Raw genomic sequence first — 25,701 nt, 5'->3', positions numbered from 1 at the left:
GTAACTACAGGCTCCCATGCCGGTTCCTCTACAGTGCCAGGCCCTCCTCCCGGCACCTCAGCCAATGCAGGCCCCTATCCTTGTTCCTCAGCACCACCAGACTCTGATGCTGTTACGGCGGCGCAACTTCTGCGGATGTCCTTGAATTCTGCTATGACGGCGCAAGGCCTTCGGCTGCTCTCTGATTCTGCTCCAGCGGTGCAAGGCCTTCGGCTGCCCTCTGACTCGGCTTCGGTAGTGCAACCTCTGCGGCTGCCCTTGGATTCTGCTACGATGGCTCCGGCAGCGCAACCTCTGCGGCTGCCCTCGGATTCTGCTACGACGGCTCCGGCAGCGTAACCTCGGCGGCTGCCCTTGGATTCTGCTACGACGGCTCCGGCAGCGCAACCTCTGCGGCTGCCCTTGGATTCTGTTACGACGGCACAAGAACTTCGGCTGCCCTCTGACTCGGCTCTGGTGGCGCAACCTCTGCGGCTGCTCTTGGACTCTGCCATCTGCTAGCTTCATCCCCTGTGTGGCCGCCTGCACGCCCACAGGACTGGCCCCGCCAAGACCCTCTCGTCCGGCCTGCGGGTCTCCCACCGGACTTGTTCAGCCAAGACCTTCTCGTCTGGCCTCATGGGCGCCCACCGGACTGGCCCCACCAAGAACCTCTTGTCTGGCATTCAGGAGGGCCACTAGATTGTCCCTGCCATGACCCTGTCGTCTGGCCTCCGGGTCGCCCACCAGATTGTACCTTCCAAGATCCTCTCGTCTGGCCTCCGGGTCGCCCACCAGATTGTACCTTCCAAGATCCTCTCGTCTGGCCTCCTGGATGCCACCGGACTGGCCCCGCCAAGAACCTCGTGTCTGGCCATCGGGAGGGCCACTAGATTGTCCCCGCCACGACCCTCTTGTCTGGCCTCCTCTGATTCAAATGATCAGCTCATCAGTAAGCTTTGTACAAGCCTGTTAATGATGACTCATTTGAATCAGGTGTGTTGGAGCTATAAGGAAACATCTAAAACAGGCTGGATAGAGGCTCCCGAGAACCGGACTTGGAGACCCCTGGTCTATGATAAGAGTCTTAGACCTGAACCCAAGTGGACACCAAACACACAAAATCCTTCTTCAGATAAAGACACGTTTGGGGTAAAAACACTGTACTTTACAGTATGTAGCAATTTACATTCCCTCACTTCCACATCCATTTTATCATGTTTAGGCTCACAATGGAAGCTCACATTGATGACTACACCGTTGACTGGTCAGATAATTCCAAGATAAGGAGAGCAATTTGGGAATGAAGTCGCCCAGACCGAAAGTCAACTGAACACCTAACTCTATCGTCAAACTAAAATGTTAGGGAGAAAAAGTACATTGGCATCCAATCAGTGCATTTGTTCATTTTGTGCATGTCGTGCCCTCATGCAGCGAATTGCTGAGTGTTAACACACGGTGACACTCTTGGGTCAATTGGAGTCGAGCCTCATTTACCAGCGATGTGCTCTGCTTGTACTTGATGTCACGGGCGAAGGTTCCACAACAAGAGCACACGCCGATGTGCGTTTTTCATGTTCTTGATAGTGATCTGTCACCACTACCTCAGCCTTTTGGCCCACTGACCCTTTGTGACCCTTCTCCCAGCTGCACGAATCGTTCGTCTGCGTAATGCGGAAAAGGAATAATAGACTCCATAATCTGGCTCCTATTATCTACCCACTCATTGTGATGACCGGAAGGGGTGTTAATGATGATGGAAACGGCCAAAGAGAGGTGAATGGAGTGTAATGGGCTGAAAAGCTTGCTTTGGAACAAAACTAAATCATGCGCCCCCAACCCCCCATACCCACACACCAATCGATGGCGGGGGTGGGAAGCCAATGGGGGCTTTTGCTCCATTTCTCATTAAAGTAAGAAAGGCATTTAATTCTCTCCTGTTGCAACAATCTGAGCCATTGATTTTATTGGCCGTTTTCTTCAAAATGATTTGGAAAGAGTTAAAAACAAACAAACATGCTCTTATTCGGCTCATTTCATTTGCAAGGTCTACTTCTGTTTGTTTGCATCAAGGTTAATTTCATCTTTGGAAGGGCATTTCATGCTTCAAGCCATGCACTTCCCAAAGTCCCGGTTTGGATATGCACCATCAAATGTATTTATATGTAATTATGGTTCCTTTTGTGTATTGACCATTGAACATGATGTTAATATAGTACATTAACCATAGACAGATGTATAGACCAATTACTATCTAATTAGCCTGTATATACAGGAACTAAATGTGGTGCATACACAGTATGGTCCATTAGAGGTGGATAAACTGTATATATACCAATGTTAAAAGTTTGGGGACACAACACAATGTCTGTGTTACATTAGAACCACTCAATAGCCTAACATGTTACACTGATTGGTTGTTAAAATGGGGTCTCGCCTGGATTTGACCCAGATTGGTGTCTATTTGAAATTGACACCATGCGCCTATCTAGTGATTGAAATTAATTTCTTTTTAGAGTTGAGACAATTCTCTTCAGCCTCATTTTCCTCCTTGCTTGCAAGACGGACTCAAACATCCCTAAGGTAGGCAAAACTTTCATGTGATGGTCTTTGATAAAAAAAAGAGGTTGGTTTCCAATTGAGTTTTCTGGTTCATTTGGTTAAAATAGATTAGCGAATCATAGTAGATTATGAGTTATAATATGCATTGTTGCAAAATTAAGAAAGTACTGTACTTGATTAATGACGGCCTCTGTTAGCCCTCCTCCCGGGAGGTCATTGTGAGAAAAGTTTGCTGAGCAAAACATTGAGTGGCAAAACATTGAGTGGATGTTTTTTTTTCTTGCCGCTGCCCTGTTATCCCCCATTTACGATGTATCGTTAGGATGATTCATTGGCTTCTGATGTGCTTTCATCTAAATGAAATAATCATTCCAAAGGGTGCTCTGACCTCACGGCAGGAAAAAAAAATAGGAAAAGAAAAAACGGAAGCTCTCTTCATCTCGAGCTGTGGGCTATCTTATTATTATTATGATTATTTTTTATTTCAACTTTATGACAGCGGATTTATTGGAGTTTATTTTACCGCTTTACCAGTTTCTTTTCATGTCAGCGCAGCGTGGCGTGTGCAAGGAGAACACGTTAAAGCCACATCAAGTACAGCAGTTTATTTTTCGTAATATGGATTTTATATTTAAAGCACAGCACAGCCTGTTGTGAAATTTTGAAAGAAATAAAAACAATGTGGTAAGTCATCCAACTTTGCCGGCACGCCTCACCCACAATGACAGAAACTAAAATGCTTCAAAATTTAGTGTCACTGGTTTGTTGGGTACATGAGCTTCACATTTGATGACCATCAGACAAAATCTACGATGAGTTTGTCTCTCAAGTACACCTGGAAATGGCCCAAATGCACATAAAATGGCCGCTTTACACTAAAATGGCAGTCTTCCTGTCTCGTTTTGATCACGCCTTATTGAGACTTTGTCCATTCATTATAGCAAGACTATGCGAAATATGGCCCGGGGGACACATCCCGGTCCACCCACAGTAAATGACTGGTCCTGACAGTGACCATGAAGTGAAAATAAAACACAAAATAGGCCTAGCTTTCATTTTGAAAGTTGTGCTTTTATTTCTTGTGCAGCGAGGAAGAGCCTGTATTCGTGTCTGCAGTGTTGCCAATTTACTGATGTCAATGGTACATTTAGTGACTTTTCCTATTTTTTCCAAAAAAGAAACACTCAAGATTGACGACAGTGCTGCTAATGTTAACAATATTCTTATTTCTTGCACAGTGGAGGGAGGGAGAGGCCCAAGAAGATTTGGCTGGATAAAGCTGTAAGCTACAATTATGGTGTTTCATATATTTTATGTATTGGGTGTATTGTCATCGCTGTGTCATGATACACCAATGTCAATATTATGCTTTTCACATATCTATATTGGGGAGTCCTGACTCGTAGCGGCTAATCGTAGCTTACTGTTGGTACACAAAATTAAAGTAAGTACGTTTTTAATGTGTATGTAATGTTAATGACAGTTTATGATTTTTTTTAAAATGTGTATTTCCTGATTATAACAAAATATACTAAATATATAGAAGTAACATTTTACTGAAACAAGTTAATACTGTATGCTTTTTCTAAATACATTAAAAAGAATATACTAGAACATAGAACAAAATTGAGGTGAGCAGGTTGCCTTGACCCTTGGCAAGCATTCCATTTTTAATGTTGGCCCTTTCCAAAATTAATTGTGCACCCCTGCATTGTAGAAATGCAGGTTAGAAGTTATGTTGCTCGGTGAAACTCACCTCAGGGGTTGATCTTTCATGAATTTCTGAGACATTTTCTTGGGTCTATTAATGATAGACATGCTTAACAAATGTCATGCTGTTAAGTCAACCTGCCTCCAGGGGATGCATTTTTGTTTTCACAATCAAGGCCCACAAATGACCCTAAAATGGCTGCTTCAATGCAAAATGGCAAACTTCCTGGGTCTTTTGGGGTATGGCTTCACCAGACTTTTTTGAGGGTCGAACCACATCTACCAAATGTGCAAACTATACCACTTTTTGATTTCGTTTCAATGTCCAAAATAATCCCCAAAATGTTGCTTCAAAACAAATCTGCAGCATTCCTGTGTCTTTTCAGGTAGGGATTTGTGAAGCTTTTTATGGGTCTCCTCATGACAGACGTGCCTACCAAATTCCATGCTGTTATTTCAAAATGGATTTGGGGGAGTGAATTTTCAAATGATTGTGAAGGCCCTTTTTCTAGTGATTCCCAAAGTGTTTGGTCTTTTGAACAGCCTTGAATTCTGCCAAGAAACACATAATGTGAGCTCAATTTCAATATCTTTTCTATCGGTCAGAAGAAATAAAGCCTTGACGACCTTGGGCCTGTAATTGCAAAAAATAAATAGATAAATAGATATATAAGTGAGAGCAGCAAGCCAGCGAGTTGGCTTCTTTTTCCCAGAGTCGTTTTTCTGAGTGATGACTGCGGTCCATCTGCCTCCACGCTGCAGCGCACTCGTAAGAGCGTCTTCTACATTGCTCGGACAAGATACCCTTGGCCTTCGCCAACCAGGGTGCTCTTTGCATATTTATTTGGACAGTTCATTAAACAACTACAGGAACAAACATCTATGCCAATTCAACAGCGTTAAACAATTGTGTTAAATGCTCACCTGCTAATATACATGTTTCAAGCATGATGTTTGTGTTGCAGTGATGCATTTTCATGTACACAAATTACACTTTTGTGGCTAAATATAGTGTTCTGTTATACAGGGTGGGCCAAAAGTAGAGAACTGAGTGTCTTTTTTTTAAAATTACACATACACTTACACATTTATTACAATTACATTCATTAAACACAGTTTAATCATAAATCCATAGTGGGGTTTCAAAATACACTTCCTTGAAAGTATTCAGGTTTCAAATGTAATGTTAATGCATTACTTCCTAATTTCCTAAGTTCTTCCATCCTTCATTCCATCAGCCCTAGCCCTCCCTTATTCTCACTTCCATTCCCCCTCTCTTCCTGCTTTCCTCCGTTGATCCCATTCTACCTTCCTTCTTTCCATTCTTTCATATATCTTCCCTTCTGTCATTCTAAGTCTTCCTTCCTTCTTCCCTTCCTTTCATCTGCCCTCCCCCCTCTATTTACCCTTCTTTCCGTCCTTCTTTCCTTCTTTACTTCCATCTTCTCGCCCTCCCTTCTTGGCTTCTTTTTTTTCCCATCTTACCTTCCCTCCATTCTTTATTACGTTCTTCGTTCCAACTATCCTCCCACCCATTCTTCACTCCTTTCTTGCATCCTCCCTTCCTTCCTTCCTTTCGCTCATTCCTTCATCTATCATCCTTCCTTCCTTCATCCCTTCCATCTTCCTATCCTAACTTTATGCACCTTCACTTCATTCAATCCTCCCTTCTTACCTATCCTCCTTCTTTCCTCCATCCTTTCCTCTGTCATCCTTCCTTCCTTTCATTTACACTCCCTGTCCTGCCTAATGTGACTAAAATCTACAGTGTGTTTTAATGGCAATATTGCATTGCATTGAAGATTGGGCTTCGCCACTGACCATCAAACTGCATACAGGGCGACCGAGTTTTAACACTCCCAGCCGGGAAGTGTTGTGTCTAATGGTGGCTGGTGTTTCCGAGAGCCAAAAATCAATGAGGGATATTTTAACTGGGATCCAGCTTGTACATTGAGAGTGAGGATCCATCTTAGAGAAGTTCTAGTAAGATGTTAAATATCACCGTGTGTTGCTTTCATCCGGTCAATCATCTAAACAGCATATGCACCCATTTACAATCGAATGACACACCGGGACAAGCATCAAGACACATTCATTTTGCTTCAAAATACAGCTAATGTCTTTTGTTGTCTAATGTAACTAAAGTTTTATTGGCAACATATTGCATTTCTGTTTTTGGAGCAATACTGTCAGTCCTTTTGGGAAGAAAATTTATATTTTAGTGCACAAAAAAAAAACAGTGAGGAAATAATGTGATATCGGTAAAATACTAGTTACAACACAACATTTTCATTTTTTCCCATAATTCACCGCTTTAATAGCAACCTATCACATCCACATGGGAGACAACCACAATGCTAGCCAAATATAACATTTGTGACAATATTTATTTCGTGTTTTGGGGGTCAAAACTGGGACAACTGTATTTTCATTTTTATGTGCAAAATACAATGTCCAGCGCACACAAATAGTGCACGTTTGTGACCAATTACATAAACATATACATAACTGAGCAGTAGCATATTTTGTGGGGACAAAGTGGAGCTTTTTTGTGCCTAAAGTGGAAAAACATTTTTGGTTTGACCATTAAAATTTGCATAAATATATTTCACTTTCGAGGACCAAATACACAATTTCTGTTGCAAAGCATCCACTATATAGACTTTTTGTCTATCCATCGTGTTTGCTGTCAGGAGAACAAGTTGTGCTAATATTGAGGTTTGCCCATCAGCTGTGTGCCAACACATTGACAGCAATCCATATGAAAGGATCCCGCCCCTGCAGGTGCTTGGGGAAGCTCACTTAAGGATATCGATACGACAGGAAATGAGACAGAGAGTGATGGCTTGTGAGACCCTAGATATCTGGGAAGCACTTATGTTTTGTTTAAAAAGCAACTGATTATCACAACAGTCAATCCAATCAGGACATTTGGTAAACAAAGACACTTAATTCAGTTGCAATTAGTTTGATTTTGGGCAATTGTCGAGCAAAAAGAAGACATCGATTTAGGGTAAATTAACACTGACAAAAGCATCAGTACATTGAAAAGTCCCTGACATTCAAATTTGACCAGTTTTTGTCATTTAAATTTGGTCAAGCTAAACTAAACGCAGAGCAGCTTGACATTTAAAGAACCACCTACAGTATATAAATCTTGATGGAATATTGAAGTGGTCTAATGTAACCTTTTTGCAATGACAATCAATCGAGCATTGTTTTAATGGTGAATAATTAAATTTTGGTGTAAAACGCCACTTTCAGGGCCAAATATGTCAGTTTTCAACAATGTACAGTGGTGCCTTGAGTTGAGTTTGTTTCGTGACCATGCCCATAACGCAAAACACTCTTATCTCAAATCATCTTTCCTAATGAAATGAATGTAAATAGCATTAATGTAGTCCAGCCTCCCAAAAAACATTATGTTTTTAATATGAAAAACAGAACTATATAATACCGTACTCTATTATGAAAAACATACAACAACTACATAATTAAACATGATTTAAGGAATTAAACCGCTTGCGCCACATTTTTTTGCTTCAATTTTGTGGACTTTGTGCTGCACATTTTTGTGTGGGCGCCTTGGCCACCTATTTGTTATTTGTATTTGCTATTTGTTAGCTAGTCATGGCAATTTGGATTGTTTTTTAGCTTTAAGATAAATTGAGTTTATCAGGGCAAAGATATATGGAGTAATTATTAGTATGATTATTATTAGTGGGAGTAGTAGTAGTAGTACTGTATACCATTTGCATGGCATTGCTGGTGTCTGGGGGAATTTTTGTCCATTTATGCATTTGAGGCTAATCAAAGGTTTCATAGTGTAATCAAAAATCTAAAATGTATGTTTTGAATTAGAAAAAATATTGCACCTTTGTCACTGAATATACAATTGGTATGGCTACTAGCATTGTTTGAATATTTTCCACACAATTTTTCAATGTTTTTGTGGGGATTTTTGAGACAAAACATGTTTTTTTTCAGAGCCTAATGAAGCGTTTTTTGAGCGGGGGGGGGGGGGGGGGATATGTTTTGGTTTCTGTTTTTTTTGCTTTTGTTTTGTTTTTGTCTTAGTAAAGTGAAGTAAAGTAAAGTGTTGCTTTTCTGTTACAAGCTACCATAAGCAAAATATATTATCATAATTTCTGGACTAAAGGTTGCTACTTTTTTCCCACAGTTTGACCACAGTGGCTTTACATGTTACATGGTTAATTTACGTATTTTTACAAACAAGCTTCATGCCAACAATACATTCAAGAGATAAAATGGCTTGTTCAGCAGGGCACGCAAAACAAAGTATTTGCAGCCACTTGATCAGTGTGAATAGTGCATTTAACGTAGTACAGGTTCTGTGGAAGGCTTGGATGATGATTGGAGAGAAATCTTTCACCAAAACTGGATGCATGCGAAGAGCAACTACTGCTGAAGTCTTCCTGTGCATCCTGACATCATAGAGCAGTGTCAAAAAATCCACTTATTATCAACGAGTTTTGAAAGGCTGCACTGCTGCGTGATGAAGAAGACAAGCTCATCTGTGAATTTGCCTCGTGACGTGAGTGACACTGACAGCAACAACGTGAGAGACTGAGAAAGTGTATAACGAAGGCGTTGTGGGTTTAGTGCGCAGGAGGGGCAAGATGAAGATAGCGATCGATGACTTTTCTGAGAGGCTACTGTCTAACTAGCATTGTTTTGAAAAAAGTGTTTATTGGTGTTTATTTATTTATTTATTTTTTCATCTGTGTGACCTCTTTCTTTGCAAATGTCCCATATTATAACGTGGAGACCCGCGGCCAATAAAGCAAAGTGGCAAATTCATATGAACATATTTTTTATGGCCAAATTGAGCTGTTATGGCTTTAAATCAGGTGTGCTTTGTAATCCGGAAATGATGGTACTTATGTGACAAGTTAGTGCAATTTTGAGACGGTGTAGAATTTTTGGATGTCAGTTGTCTGCTTTTTCTTTGACTTTTTGCTTTGGAGTCATCAAAGCCAATGCAGAGGCTTTCCTTTCTGTATGTACAGTACCTCAAGTATCAGGGTGACTTGCAGTCTTTCCATCACTTGACAACCAAGAGGTACCACCCTCCACCCCTCAAAACTGAGTCTTCAGAAGTACCGGGATTATTCCTTCTGATAATCTCCCCGCCTCTCCCACGTGTCAGTCAATTGTCAAACATCCCCGTCCGTGCTGTCAAACTCCGCTCTTTTCCATGGTGGGAATACATGTCAGGCGATAAGTGGGATTTACTGGGAAAAGAGGAAGGTGCTAAATACAACTTGTTGTGTTGTCATCAACTACTGCTTTTTGTGAATAAATCGAGGCCTAATATACTACCGCTTTCCCAGCTAAATACTGTGGTGCCTTGGCACACGAGTGCCCCAACTTGAATTTTCCAAGATACTGTACGTGGCATCAGTCATTTTTGCCTTGACTTGCGAGCAAAGATTAGAGAGATATTAGATATATTAAAGATAAGAGCCACTGTACGGCGGCATTGAACTAATTTCACAACAAGCAGTAGTTTTGGCAGATTTCAAAGAAAACTGTTTAATTCCATTCCCGGTTGAGGTCAAAGAGAATTTGAAAAGGGAAATGCTGTGTATGTATTATAACTGTATAAATGTTTAATATAACTTTCGTAAAAGTCCGCTAGCTTAATGCTAACACATAATGGGAACGCTCACAGGCATATACTGTAGTATTGCTCCTCGTCTCCCAAAAAATTACTAATATTACTGCAGCTTGTTAAGTCACTTATAGTAGGTGTGAAACCCGTTTGTGTCTGCATGAATTATGCTGCCCCTCAATGGCCACGTCATCCAGAAGGATCCGCAATGAATTAATCATGATGCACAAACTTTGTCATTCTTTACATACTAATAAGTATTACTATATTAGTTTTATATCGTAATATATAATAGAGTGGTATTATTCTTATTCAAAACACATTTTAAAAACACATTATATTAAAACACACATTTTTGAAGGTGCTGTAAAGAATTAATGGCATTTGCCTTCAGTTCAGGGGGAAAGATTTGAGAAGTGTTTTGAGCTACAAGCGTGATAACCAAACAAATTAAACTTGTATCGCAAAGATCCACTGTATAGCACTTTCTTGAGAATTTATAGCATTTCTGCAACAGTGTATAGTTGTAGCTATGTGTAGTCAACTTACTGAAGTCAACTACTGGATTCTGTGCACAAACATTGCAATGCTGAATGCACAATGTTTTCGGGCATTTGCATTGTTGGGAGACTTTGTAGTGTGTGTATGAGGATTTATGTCATTTTTTGGGTTTGGTGCAAAACAACTTTTCATAGCATAATGTGCCCTTTTTATATGTATGGGCTGTCACTTATATAGCGCTTTTCTACCTTGGGTACTCAAAGCGCTTTACACTGTAAGCAAAATACATTGTCATAACAGCAAAATATGGCTTTTATGTGGCAAACTCCCACATCGCCTGCAAAATATATCATTTTTTTGACACTATACAGCAATTTTCGGACAAAGGGCAGCATTTCTGAAAAATACACATTTTTGTCCTAAACTATGACATTTTGTGCACAATAATTGCATTGTTGTGGCTACATGAATGTACAATTTTGGTGGAAAATAGCATTGCCGGGGGACTTTCGACAAGATTTTGGAGCGTGCCTGTTGTCGTTTTGTTTTGAGGGTAAAAAAACTTTTTCAAAGCCTAGTATTGCCTTATTGTGAGCAAAACATGTTGTTTTACCATTAAATAGTGTTCTTGCTTGATAATCTACTACTTTCTTGACAAAATATAATATCTTTTATGACACTATTGTGTCTTTGGGACAATGTGTAATGTTTTTGTGCCTAAAATGAAACTTTTGGTAGTCAACTACTTCGTTTCGCGTACAAATATTGCATTCATGTGGCCACAAACACAATTTTGTTCGGCAAATACCCTTATTGGAACTGAAAGTACAACGTTTTGTGGTCACTCATTGCATACTGCATGCATAAAAAAACTTTTTTTTTTCTGGCCAAGTATAACATTTGTGTGGTTTTGTTCTTTCTTCAACTCTCTTTTGCCTCTTACAAGTTTCTCCAAGCCAACAAAATGTGTGTACCACTTTGTCACGCAGCACAAAGATTACAAGCGGCAACTGCAGTATCTGAGTCATTGGTGAGGGGGAGTCGCTGTTTAAGAGTCAAGAGAGAGAAGAAGGGAAAAAAAGAAGAACATGAGCCGTAATTCCACAGTGTCCGATCAATGAGATCGATCGCTTCTCCCCCTTGCATGTTCACTCCTAATTTACTGCTGGGAACTGTCGTCAGTGGCTCTAACACTGGCTCTTAGAGCACTTCCTGCTATGTGCATTAACACCACGTCACATCACGGTGAGACTCGCAACCGATAAACAAAGACGACATCGTAAAAAGAACAGTTTCCAAATGCTGTCAATGGAAATTCATGGCAAGAATGCAATGTCGATAATACCGGTACTCTACATAGCAAATTGGCTGGACATGTTTATCATTGCAAGAAGCCTGAAAAAAAATCTCAAAGACCCATTCCTGGAATTGAACAGGAAATTCACCAACATGGGCTCACATTGTTGGAATCCTGCTCGGGAATTTGCCCAAGCGCCAATAGGAAACAGTTATCCAAGACAGATAGGTGGCACAATAGGAAACAGAAACACCTATCTAGGTGGCACTAAATTCCAAAGCAAAGTATTTTTGCATATTCCATCTAATTTGGATGGAACATGGCGTCGTAGTTTTAACGATTCTTTACCCCCAAAACCTGTTTCATTGATCATCACAAAATGGGTTGTTTGTCTATTACAATAGTTTGCACAAAAAGTCTCAAGGAACCATGTATGAAATCAGAGGTGGGCATTTTACTAAAGTTTGTCGGTCCGTTATTCGTCATCCGTCAGCAGCCCGGGTACCCATCCGAGATCCATCAATCTATTTTTCAAGCCGAACCAAACTGCAATCGTCTGTCGGTCAGTCCGTCATGTTATTTTAACAGCACTTCCGTCAGTAGACATCAAAGGTGCGCCAGTCCGTCAATCGTCAATCCGGAGTGGAAAAAATACACATACATTTGACATTTCACATAGCCCACACTTATTTGCCAATCTATTGAACTGTTAAGAGCCTGCTGCCATTTTAACTCTTTAAAGTTTTACTTCAGAGTTTTGCTTACCTCAACCAGAATCCTGTGTCGCATTGTTGCCAAAGGAACGATCCTGGTGGATTAAAATGCTTCCATTCCTTGTGCAAATTGAAATAGTACCATTACAAAAAAAATAGCTAGTTTAATTGTAAGCTAAGTTTGTTTATTCTGCTTTGCTTCTGAATGTTGTTAACTGTTGTGCTTGTTAATGCCAGTAGTCCCAATTAGAACCAGGTATCCTTGACAAATGAGTGATGTCATATGACACAGATTCATTGCCTACGCTTGTCTAAAGAGGGAGGAGGATAGCGTCATAGTTTGATTATTTTGAGGGTTCTTGGAAAGTAAAAATAAAGCAAAATTGGTTGTGCGTCCACGCACAAAAACACTCTCAAGAAGCTCTGCCTAAAATTGAACTGGAAGTCAGCCATTTTAGTTTGAAAAATACATTACTTGTGAAAGCCAAGGCTTTTTTTTATGACAAACTGCGACAAAAGAACAAATGGCATCCGAAAGAGCCGACTAACTAAGACAGATGGGCAATGCTAAATTGTAAATAGTTTTTGCCTAAGCCATCTAATGTGGGGGGAGCATGGTGTCAAAATTTGCTGAGTGAGGATTGACAGTTTGGTCGTACAAGTACATTTTGTTGCTGGGATGAAATACGACAGCAACATATGTGACTGAACAAGCTTTCACCTCAAATTCCCACCTGGCCATGTTGACTGCAGCTGAACTGCTGCTACCCCACACCCCAGAGCCCCACCTCCTCACCCCCAAACCGAAAGATGTGTTTTTCCATTCCGAGACAACTTTGAAGGCTCACAAGCCGCCTGGAAATTTACTGTAGAAATATATCTTGGTGCCAGTAACTGCAGGCTGGTATACCATCAGCGAGCGTACACATTCGGGCCTTCTCCCCCGCAGCCATCAGCTTTTACTAGCATCTCGTAAACCTCAGGCAGCGTAGTCGCCGTTTCTTTGATTGATTCCGTTAACTTTTTCCTGATAAAAAAAAAAAGAATGTATCAAACACCTTTGGTACACGTTCCAAGGTGTAAGGAAAGTTAGATCGTGATAATTAACACATGCATAATTAAGTAACAGCGGTAAGTGAGCCTATTAGGCAGCACCAACCTGCATGTTTTATGTTATGTATTTAGGGTGACAAGAACAGAACATCTTGAAAAGATTGTGTCCTCAGGCAGGGCTGTGGTATCAAACCTTTGCAGCTTGAGGAGAGTGCAGTGCTATGAAACGAGATTGTTTAGGATTTAAGTCGTAAATGAAAAAAAAAAAAACAGAGAGGGAGATATGGTGGAAAATGTTTGAAATTATTTTTAGCAATTGACTAACACAAAAAAATACTGGGGAAATGGCTTTGGATTTTTGGGAAATTGACTGACTTCAAATTAGAATTTATATCGTAAAAAAATATGTTTTGAATATTAGGAGAAAAAAAATCCTGCTCAAATGAGTAATAAAACAATAAAAATAGTAAAGACTAAAAGTGAATATTATGTTGAGTTTTGTGTATTTTACCAATTCAAACAAATTATTATTTTTTTCTTAATCTGGAATAAAACAGTTTTTACACACAAAGGACTAATTAAAATCACCTTTTGATTTTTATAAATCAACTACTTGCAATGGAGATTATAATTAAAGTTTTTCTGATTCGGTTCAAAGGAAAAACAAATTTCCACTCAAATGAGTTTAAAAAGCAAAAATAATTAAAAAAGCAATTATCAAGAATTTATTGCTCTACTATGTTTCAATGAAGATTTTTTTTCAAGCAAATTACTGTATTTTCCAGACTGTAAGGCACACCTTTATACAAACCGCACCCACTCTATTTAAAAAAAAAAATAATGAAAAAAAACATATATAAGCTGCACCTATCTATGTTGTAAAAATGGATATTTCTTGCATTTACAGAATGGTTTTGAACTGTAAATGTATGTACCCGAACTCCGGGGGATCAATCCAGATATCGATATTATGGATACTAAGCAAGTACTTGGATCGGATCGATACTATTGTCCTGGGATCGATACTTGACTCCTCCACCAATTTCCTCAAAGTGCCGCTTCTCTGCGCAAATAGCACCCACCGTCACCCTCCCACCCTCGCTCGCCCAGCGCCTCCTGCTAGTCTCTGAGTCTCTGCCTGAGTGAGTGACTCAGGCACACTTTTAGCCCCTCCCTGGCAGAGAGGGCGACGGGAAAATGAGAGAGCGGCCGGAACCTAAAGCAATATAGAGCCAAACAAGAAGCGGAGGGCGGTGTGGACTTTTTTTTACAACAACAGAAAAGGACAGAGCAATGGAAGGTATGCAGACCAGCTGTGTGGAATTGTCCAGCACATGTTCAACCTGAGCCTGAAGCTGGGCAGAGTCCCCCAGCTATGGAAAACATCCTGCCTGGTCCCGGTGCCAAAGACCCCCCACCCGAAGGAGCTCAACAGCTTCAGACCAGTGGCGCTGACGTCTCACCTGATGAAGACCCTGGAGAGACTGGTCCTTGTCCACCTGCGCCCCCTGGTGAGCTCCTCAATGGACCCACTCCAGTTCGCATACCAGCCTGGCATCAGTGTGGATGATGCCATCATCTACCTCCTCCACACTTCACTCTCCCACCTGGAGAAGGCGGGGAGCACTGTGAGGATCATGTTCTTTGATTTCTCCAGTGCTTTCAACACCATCCAGCCCACCCTACTGGGAGACAAGCTGGAGCGGGCGGGGGTGGCGCACCACCTCACCACATGGATCCAGGACTACCTCACAAACCGGCCACAGTATGTGAGGACACAGGACTGTGTGTCTGACGTGCTCCTCTGCAGCACGGGGGCCCCACAGGGAACTGTCTTGGCTCCCTTCCTGTTCACCCTCTACACCTCGGACTTCAACTACAACACCCCTACCTGTCACCTGCAGAAGTTCTCTGACGACTCTGCGATTGTCGGCCTCATCACAGGCGGAGATGATCGGGAGTACAGAGAACTTACTCAGGGTTTTGTGGACTGGTGCCAGCAGAACCGCCTCCTGATCAATGCGGGGAAATCCAAAGAAATGGTGGTGGATTTCGGTAGGCGCCAGCACTCTTCACCTGCACCAGTGAACATCCGGGGAACAGATGTTGAGAGAGTCTCAACTTACAAGTACCTGGGTGTTCATCTGAACAATAAACTGGACTGGTGCGACAACACAGACGCCCTCTATAGGAAGAGTCAGAGCAGACTCTTCCTACTCAGGAGACTGAGGTCTTTTGGGGTTCAGGGGACACTCCTCAGGAACTTTTATGACTCGGTGGTTGCATCGGTCATCTTCCAGGGAGTGGTCACCTGGGCAGGCGGCGTCTCGGCCCGGGACAAGAAGCGGCTGGACAAACTGGTCAAGAGGGCCGGCTCTGTCCTGGGCTGCTCCCTGGACTCTGTGGACTCGGTGGGGGACAGGAGGATGTTGGCCAAGCTGTCATCAATGCTGGGCAACCCGGACCACCCCCTCCAGGGCACCCTAACAGCACTCCACAGCACCTTCAGTGACAGACTGTTACACCCTCGCTGTGCAAAGGAGAGATTCCGCCGTTCCTTCTTGCCTGCTGCTGTCAGACTCTTTAACAAGAACATTGTGTAGTCTCTACAAACTGGCGGACATTAGTGCAATTGTGCAGTTCTGCACCTGAGCTCATATCGTGCAATACCCAATATTCCCCACTACTGTAATACCGTGCAATACTCAACATTCCCCACTACTGTTAGTCTAGTTTTATTTTTATCCAATGCTGTTCCTTACATTTCACTACAGCACTGCAGCACTGTCACTTAGAGTATTTTTTCCTCTGTACTATGTACAGGCCGAAATGAGTGTTCCTCATATTTTTTATGTAGATGTAGGTTGGTGTGTATACACATGTGTATATACACATGTTACTGCGTATATCTACATAGGTTTGATTCTAAATGTTTGCCGTCAATGTTATACATTAATGGCCACATTATGCCGCCGCCCCTGTGTGACCTATATCTTTGCTACTGTAACAATGAAAATTTCCCCACTGTGGGATCAATAAAGGCTTTCTTATTCTTATTCTTATTATTATAGTTGTCAACTTGACATTGTTATATTCTTATTTTCGTTACATTGCTGCTTATTTTTGTTTGACTCTCTTGACCTTTGTTCTGAAATAGTTGTTGTACAATTCCCAGTATCGCCCACCTCTACCGAACAAATTCTTTCCTAACAGTGCCTTTGAACACGGCAGCAACTTTGCTGAATAAAACGGAACAGAACCAGGAGAAAATAAACAGTAGGCTTCTTATCTTCATTTCAATGCCTGCTGCCACTCCAGCTTGTCACTTTACATCCACCACCTTTGATTGCTGTACGCATACCACCTAATCATAACCTGGTGCATCGTGCCCTCGCCTGTTGAATTCCTCCACCTGCAGTCACATCCTGTTAATGACAATTGTGTTGTATTGTATTGTAATTCCGGTTATAGGGCCCTAGTGGTGGAAGAAAAATCTACAGAATAGCCACACCTTTATATAAGCCGCATGGTTCAAAACCTGGGAAAAAAGTAAGGGCTTATAGTCCGGAAAATTCGGTAGTAAATTCAAGATGTTTTCCCCAACATTTTAATGATTTTTTTTTTTAAATATATTTTATTTATGTAATTTACCAATGTCTAAAAACAACACTTTTCAGTTTCTTTGTTTTTTTTGGTCACTAAATTGACTTCCCATCAAGATATAATATAGTTTTATGGGTTCTATATGCATTTTTATTATTAATTTCTCACTTTTTTCATACCATTCAAAGTCAGAGGATCGTGTTTTGAAATTACATTGTTAGCCACCTTGGCTGTTCAAGTATTGCCAACAATAGCCAATTTTATTTATGGTACATAAACAACTCTTTGTTTTGGCCCTTGACCAATATCCAAGCAAGCTGTGCACAACTACAGCAACTTTTAAGAAATAGACACTAATTGGCGACATCATTATCAAAGGGATTATTCTATTGCTATGGCAACACTGCAGAGTCATGTACAGTAACGGTGAGCAGCCCAAAAGTAATACATTTTTAATGGCGTCTCTAAATGCACTGCGACTGATCCGCATAAGACGAATGTGGGAAAAAGAACAGCGTGTTCTGTTGGCCTATTTTGAAGAGCCGCCCACCAAAGCTGCAGTCGCCATCATACCTGAAGCTCCGTTTAGATAAATGAGAAGTGTGTGTGGATGTATGTGTGTGCGCGTGTTTGCGTGCGCGTGTGTGTGTGCACATCAAGATTAGAGGTGTAGATGAAAAGTACAGCCAGTAAAGCAAAGTACAGCCAAGTAAAGCAAAGCTCTTGGCATGGCAGCTCCTGGCAAACATGCGTTTTTTTTTTCAATTACATTTTTAATTTTAATCCTGGAGTTGAGATTTTTTCTGAAAATGATACTTTTTTTTTCAACACAACTGCGTAATAATTGAAACATTTTTTTAATTAACAAATTTTCATAAGGACTATAGATCAAGATTTTTCTGAATATTTTTAGAAAACCATTTTCCATACAAATGACTAATTAAAATAAAGTTTTTTTAAAAAAGCTGAAAAAAAACAACTGTTATTTTTAGTACATGTAAAGGAATGATTGAGAGTGTTAAAAAAGTTTCAATTAATGACATTTGTAGCAAATTAAGATTCATGGTCAATTCAAAATTGAGGAGGAATGTGTTATTGTCTGAAATAAAAAAAAAATAACAGTAGTCATACACATTTGACATTTTTAAATATTTAAACGTTTAATCACATGTATTTTAAAGGAAGTATATTTTACTTTTTTTTTTTTTTTTTTAGAAAATGTATGACTTTATGACACAGTCAAGTGCAGCAGTAAAAATTTGGACTGTCACAATTACGATGCTATAATAACACCAACGGCATTTAAAATTTGCGTCTGCTAGCCAGAGGCTGAGCGGCACTGTGTTTGAATCCAAAATACAGCGAGAGCACGAGGCAGTTTTACTTCCTGTCCCTTACAGTACACTATGTTCCACATGATGAAAATGTCCCCACTGTGGGATCAATAAAGGCCTTCTTATTCTTATGAGTTCTCTAATTTCGGTACTATACCGAAAAATACCAAATACATGTGTTCCAGCAGCATAGCATTTTTATCCAGAGATGAACTTACCTTAGTGGAGTAGAAACACCAATGTGATGACTGCCACCCTGAACCAGCCTGAAAGGCAAACAGAGACACATCCATTAGCAATAGCGAAGCTTTGGGGATACAAACACACACACACACACACACACCACGCCCACACACAACATCTGGCAAAGCATGTCATTATTCTCTCAATGTATGAGGTGTCACGACGGTTGACAATATGAATGCTCATCACTTGAGAGAGGACACTCAGTAATATACTGTATAAATTGTACTAAGTTATGTTCAGGGAGCTACTGACCTAATGTTCAAGGAGTGTTTTTTGCAGGGGGTGGGGGGTATGTTCACATATTTTAGGGGTCTAGATTCTAGACTCTAGAACATGTACCCGCTAGTATTGCACGGGATACCAGTACCGTACCTCGATTCTTTGGCGTCAAAAACGTATCAATACCATTTTTTTAACACCGGTATTAAAAACAAAAAAAAAAAAAAAAAAACAACAAAAAAAAAACCACGTAGCTCACCAACTCCATCTTAAAGGCAAGTAAACATACGGGCATAGCCACCTGTCTACTGACGTGTGAAACGGCTTAAAGCATTGAAGCGCTGACTGCACCTCCGCTCCTCCTTGAAAATCATTACGGGCGTAGTGGAACTTTTGACAAATAAGACCGTCGATAAGCCTTGTTTTAAAACTACCGTGGCTCGAGATGGGAACACGTCCAATCAGACCGAGAACCTCAAAAATAAGTAGAGTGTGAATTATTTTGTTCACAATTTCACGAGGCATTCGATTAGCTGGGAGCGGATTAGAGAAGAGTAGACACACACGCATGCACACACGCACAGAGACAAGCAATATTAGGTTGAGTCATTATCAATTAAATGAACATATGTGCTTGACCGTAACGATGCAAATGTATTGTCAATATCAACAATGGATGACACGAAATGCAGTCAAATAGGTCAAGAATATGGCATGTAATGTAATGTAATGTAAAAACTTGGAGCAAATAAATGTACAGTGTATACATTATGCTTATACAAACAAATGAATGTAGGCAGTGATCTCATTATTTAAAAAAAAAAAAAATGTTTTCAAAATCAGAATTTTCTAATTCTGTGTCTAAAAAGCATAGAGGCTATGAGCTATGGCTGTGCAATTAATCGAAATCCAATTACAATTACGATTATTACACTCCATGATTACCAAATTGGCATAATCGTAAAAAATGATTCTTAATATTCATTTATATCCAACGCACTGTTTGTAAACACAAGGAAATCATACTCTAATTTATACATTCGCACCTTCCAAAAAAAAAAAAAAAAACTATAATAACTAATTTTATCAATTTTGTTTGGTCGAAAAGGAACGTATTTACATTTATTTCTCTTTATATTTTTTTACGTTTAACCATTTAAAAAAACATTTTGGGCACATTTGTACCCATAAATAAATGATCATTTGAATAATTGGGATTTCAATTATTACCAAAAATAATCACGATTAACATTTTTTTCATAATCTAGCAGCCCTATTGAGAGGGCTCAAGCTTTGACAAACTCCAACTAGGGGATTCGTCTAAATGAGCCCAATCATAAGCAGGTAACCTCGACAGAATGGCGGCAATACTACATTGCGAAAACCTTTTAAAGGTTGTCTAGTGTGTGTGTGTGTGGGGGGGGGGGTGCGTGCGTGTGTGTGTGTTGGCCCCCGGACCAGTTTCACTAATTAATATGAAATTGGCTAGGCATGTCTATGATAAAAGACCACATGAAAAACTTTCACGGACAAATGCATGAAATTGAACAGAAAATCTGCCATTTTAATTTGAAGCAGCAACTTTGAGGTAAGTTGCAAGGATCTAGCTTTGGAAAATGTCTTCTATGAGCCAATCAGTAAGTTTTCATGAAGTGTTTACTGGTAATCCCTCAAAAACAGCATGTGAATGTGCAGCATCAACTGGAACATTTTACTTTCAGTGGGATCATGTGACTTCAAACTGAAGCGAGTCCACCGAGAGATGAGCAATGTAAAATGGATCCAAATGGGCCATTATGTTGACAAAAGATGCGCATATGTGCAAAAAAGCCTTTTCACGCACGTAATGTTTTGATGTTTTTTTTCCCTACGCGGGTGCTAACACGAGCACCAGGCAGCCTCACGCTGCTGTCAACAACATTGTCGACTAAAAATATGTCACTTTTGTGTCGAGGTTTTTACTCTTAAAAAGAAACTCGCACAGAAGCGTTTACCTTTATATCTTTATTGCAATCATTGTTTTCTCAATTCATTTTATTGCATTCACAGGATAGCTAAATGCAATGCACTTATGTTACTTCCAAAAATAATATACTGTGAAAGCCCCGGCATTTGTGGTTCACTATTTACAACTTCATCATTGTTTTTCCTGAGCAAAAGCGCAGCCGTCCCTCATAATATCGCTGTTTGCTTTTGGCGGATCAGTGCGTCACTGATTGGTTTGTTGTATTTAAGTTGTGGATTATATCTATCTACATTGCTATTTTTTTACCGACACTGACAGTAAATGTAGCATCACGTAGGGATAAGGCACCAGACAGTTGAAAGAATACGTAAAAGACATAAGGCCCAATTTTCATGTGCTTGGTATAAAAAACTGGCACATCTTAATTTCCGTACCGGGGCAAGTCTAGTTCACCATGTTAGGGAATTTGCCGGACCGCACTGCGCCTCGTTAGGCATTCTGGCACACCGAGGGCCTTTCTATCACACATGCCCCCAGACCAATTTACAATTTGGTGACAGAAAGTACTCAGGCTAGACTTTAGAGCAGGTGAAACCAGGTCTAAATTGTGGTGTAAAGCAATTTTGGTGGATTTAATCCAGGTGCAGGAAGACAGATTCTGCACTCCACTGATGTATGGTGTGTTTGCATTAGGGATGGGAATTTCGACTAATTTGCCCGCCGACTAGTCTCTAATTTTATTTGCGACTAGTCGACTAGTCTATAAGCAAGAAAACATGAAATTTAATACATTGAATTCAAAGTTTAAAATGCAAATGTTTTGTGTATTTACAGTAGGGCCTATTCCAGGCCAAACATTCAGGACAGTTTGTTAATTTAAATTCTATTGATGTAACAACAACTGACTGAATAAAAGTGAACAATTGAAAGAGAAATACATTTCTGATACATTTGCCAATGAAATGCATGGCATTTATTATGAATAATGTAATGAGTAATGGTACCGACTCCCAGTCCAGCAGGGTCTCATTCGCCATATGTTAGGTGCATTATCATACACACTGGCGACGGCTTTATTTTCTAGTGCCCATGTACCCATCACACTCCGCAGGAGAGCAGCCAAGTTTTCAGCTGTGTGTCTTTCCTCCAAGACGCATGACGCACACAGCTGCGGGGATGTCCTTCGTCCAAATACGTTATACACGTTATAGTCATATAGTCGGTGGCTATGGACGGCCTTCCGTCTGTAGTTAAGGCACTGGCCACATAGCTGACCCGCTCAAACGCTCGTAGTATCTCCTCTTTCATTTGGTTATGGCTACTCTCGAGTCGGGGCGTTATTGTTTTGCGCCTTGGCACCACGTAGCCTACTCAGGCTCGATATACAGCTTCAATATTTTCGAACCGTTTGCCCTCAACAGAAGAAAGCGGCAGCATATCGCGTCATTTTACAAATTAGTTGGGTAATCTTTGCTGTGCGGTGAGCATCGCAGCGCCTGGCTGGAACAAACGCTCTCATGCTCGTCTGCCTGGCCCCGCTGCCATCGACCTGCTGGTTCACATCGAGATTTACTTTGGATGTGGTTTCTTATCGCTCTGAGAGAGTGGTTGTAAGCGAGTTTATGCTTACAAAGCCTACAGACGACCTTGTTGACATCTGCTGCATCAAAATACTGCCAAACGGTGCCGTTGTTTTTCGTGGTAGCTTCGGCATCTTCAGAATGTACTTTTCTTCCCCAAACTTCGAGTCGCCGCCCCCTACTATGTGGGCGGGGGGGGGGGGGGGGGAGCAATTCTCTCTCTTGGTGCTCAGCTTGTGTACCGGGGCACAGGCGTGCGGAACAATTTGCGTGATACTAATGCAGCGTTTAACCGACTAGTAAAATACTAAACGTTAAATAAAACGTAGATGGTTAAACAGTTAAACAACTAGTTGCGCACATCCCTAATGGTGTATGTCATTATATTTCATTCATAAATAGAAAATAAATTTAAATTTAACGGCAATGAGATGAGCCACTTCCACTGGGCTGGAATCAAGTCGGCTTTGTTCACTCTCACAACAGCGCAAATGCCCATTTTTAACCGCACCTGTCAATCAAAATCCCAAAGCAGAGAAAACTCCACCCATGTGCACAGTTAGACTGCACTTTGCGCTAGGTTGGCAATGAAAATGGGGCCCAGAATATCCAAAGTTTAGGATCAATTTCACAATTAAAAAAAAAAAAAAAAGGATAAAGTGCAATGTGGCTTTTGCAAAGTAGAACTGGCTTAAGTTACACAACTGCACACCTAAGGCAAAGTAAACATTGTTAGCCTACCACTTCTAGTTAAAATGAACTGTAATCCATAACAGGTGGTGAGAATAGAGGGAGGATGGTAACAGCCACTGGTGCTCTTCAATCGCTTTATTGAACAAACAGTAAGAGAATACAATAAACACAAGCATATTCTTAGCCGGCCTGCCGACAGCCTCAACTGATGCCGTCCCTCTACACACACATTGGCTAACTCTAAAGTCAGTAAACAGCCGACCATCTGTACACCCTCCCACGCTCACGTCCATGTCACTCAACAGGTCAGGCCAACCTTTTGAAGGCAAGTTCTTGTTAAACGTCACAGTAACTGTGAATGTGAGGATGGTGAGCCGGAGGTGGACAAAAATAATAACTGCATACTTTGTGTAATGATATTACAGTGTATGTGTGAAAATTTGTAATATATGTAATTAATACAAAAATAATTTGGTCGCTATATCGCGTATTGCGCCTGCTGCGGGTATGGTCTGGAACGCAGCCCCCCACAATAAATGAGCGATCACTATATTCTCTGAAAAACTCATCGTGGGTTTTTCTGCTCTTTCCATATTGCCCAAGATGCTAAGCCATAACTAATAGAAAAGTAGTCATATGTGTCAAAGAAGTATTATGCAAGTGAAACATCTCAACTGAGTGACTAAGATCTTTGTATGTTAGGGAGGAGCTAAGCTTAGCCTGGGTTCGCGGGGGAAGCCATGCAGAGTTATGGCTGCATGTGCATGTGCATGTGCATGTGCATGTGCATGTGCATGTGCATGTGCATGTGCATGTGCATGTGCATGTGCATGTGCATGTGCATGTGCATGTGCATGTGCACCTCCTGTCAGTTTCCTCAAACTCGAATAATCTGTAAGACATTTATCGCTGGCGTCGGGCCGGAACCTCCAATGTCACAATTTGGTAACTTGAATATTTTTTCACAAATCTAACCTTTTCGTCAGTCTACATGTGTGACTGTTATTTATATATTTATTTGGTTTTTTTTTTACAAATTATTGACCAATGTTAAGTGCTGAAAATGGCTTGCTTTCTTTGATGTAATGCCAATTGTTGAACAAAAATACAGTTTTTGGCATCTCCTGAAAAGATATTTTTCAAATGCAAAAGTGTGTCATGACTATAGTTTGTGGTGTATTTATGGTTAGAACTCTTAATACAACCTTATTGGGGGGGCAATAATGCACATTTCATGGCAGTGTTCGGTCCCATTACTGCATTACTAGTTACTAGGTGTATAAGAGTAGCTATGGTACATTTCTATTCAGATTTTTTGGCACAGTACAGAGGAATAGGAGGTTCCAAAACGTATTTGTTAATGGACTGGAATATGACTGCCTTGCACTTCAAACACACATCAAATCCGTAAAAAAATCCAGCCCAGTTCAGCCTCTGGCTAGCAGGAACGTGTAGCTAACAATCAAACTTGTTAACTCGTTCACAACTGGTCTGTAGCTGTACGGTGAGTTTCCAACACGTGAACACAAACTGAGCAGACCAACTCATCAAGAGACAAGGACATACACACACGTAGACGGGTGTGCGGAAATCCGTTTGCATGCACACCCACGCGCACAAACGCACGCACGCACAAGCTGCTGCATCAAGACAAGGTGCTGTGAACAGCTAAATGAAGCAACTCGCTAGCCATTCCTCCACACCTGCACAGTTCATGGCACTCTGGTCCCTATTTAAAACCGTGACGATTGCCTGTAGCTTTATGTACTGTCGTTCATGTGGGAGGCCCCAGTCTATTGGGATTAGCCGAACAAGGCGTTAACGCTGTGAAAAGGTGTCCGAGGTGTTTAAGGTTGCATGTCTTGGTTGGTTGGTGGTGTTTGGGGCATAATGTGAGTTAATGATGTCACTTGGCATCTTATTAAAAAGGCAGACAGGCTCGCACTTTGTCACATTCTATTACCGGCAAAGCCCATGAGGGAAGTGTTCATTTATGCAGGGTTATTCAAAAGATTATTCACATACATCAACAAAGATAAAATAGACCCTTTTAACTTTTACTATAAACAGTGATGAACTTCTTTTTAAACTTGCATGACAAGCTTCATTGAAATCAGCCTGTTTTGAGGGGGCGGGCCCTGCCTCATGCAAATGAGCCATTATTCACCCAGTACCCCATCCACTTTGGGGTGTGCCAACAAGAGAACATCGTTCCCATGACATCTAAGGGCATGCAAAATGTGACACCTCCCCACCCCAAAGATGTGAATCATACATTGTTTTTCATCACTAAATTGCTGTATTTCACTCACTAGTTACTGTACCAATCCATGTATGTGCCGCATGCAAACCTCCCAGCCACATTGACAATTACACTGAACAATCACACGCTGTTCACCACAAGCTAACACTGATAACATTTAGCCAACGCTAATCTGTGCAGCTCCGTTTCAGGACAGTTTTATTCGGTTGTTGCTTGAAAGTGGCGGATCTCCGCTCCTGCCTATCAGCCAAGTCATGTGCAGGGAAACTCCGTGAGGGAGCAGTATTATGTAAATTAGCCCCATTGCTGCATCACAATTTGGCAGGATTCGGAAAGGCTTTGCTCAC

General features: G+C 40.9%; 1 protein-coding gene across 2 annotated transcripts in view; it reads right to left on the bottom strand.

Annotated features, from left to right (window-relative positions):
• The window catches only part of lingo2 (leucine rich repeat and Ig domain containing 2), a 298,342-nt gene that overhangs the window by 214,731 nt on the left and 57,910 nt on the right, over positions 1-25,701 (bottom strand). For both annotated transcript variants that reach the window (XM_086023923.1, XM_086023922.1), the window contains exon 2: positions 18,606-18,653. The gene's annotated coding sequence lies outside the window, so the exon portion shown is untranslated. The remainder of the gene's footprint in view (positions 1-18,605; positions 18,654-25,701) is intronic.

The sequence above is a fragment of the Filicampus tigris genome, chromosome 2 (genome assembly GCF_054856515.1).
Source record: "Filicampus tigris isolate MCC_2025a chromosome 2, RoL_Ftig_1.0, whole genome shotgun sequence".
In the NCBI taxonomy this organism is placed as follows: Eukaryota; Metazoa; Chordata; class Actinopteri; order Syngnathiformes; family Syngnathidae; genus Filicampus; species Filicampus tigris.
Note: the sequence above shows the minus strand (reverse complement) of the source record. Positions and strands in the feature narration are given on the sequence as shown.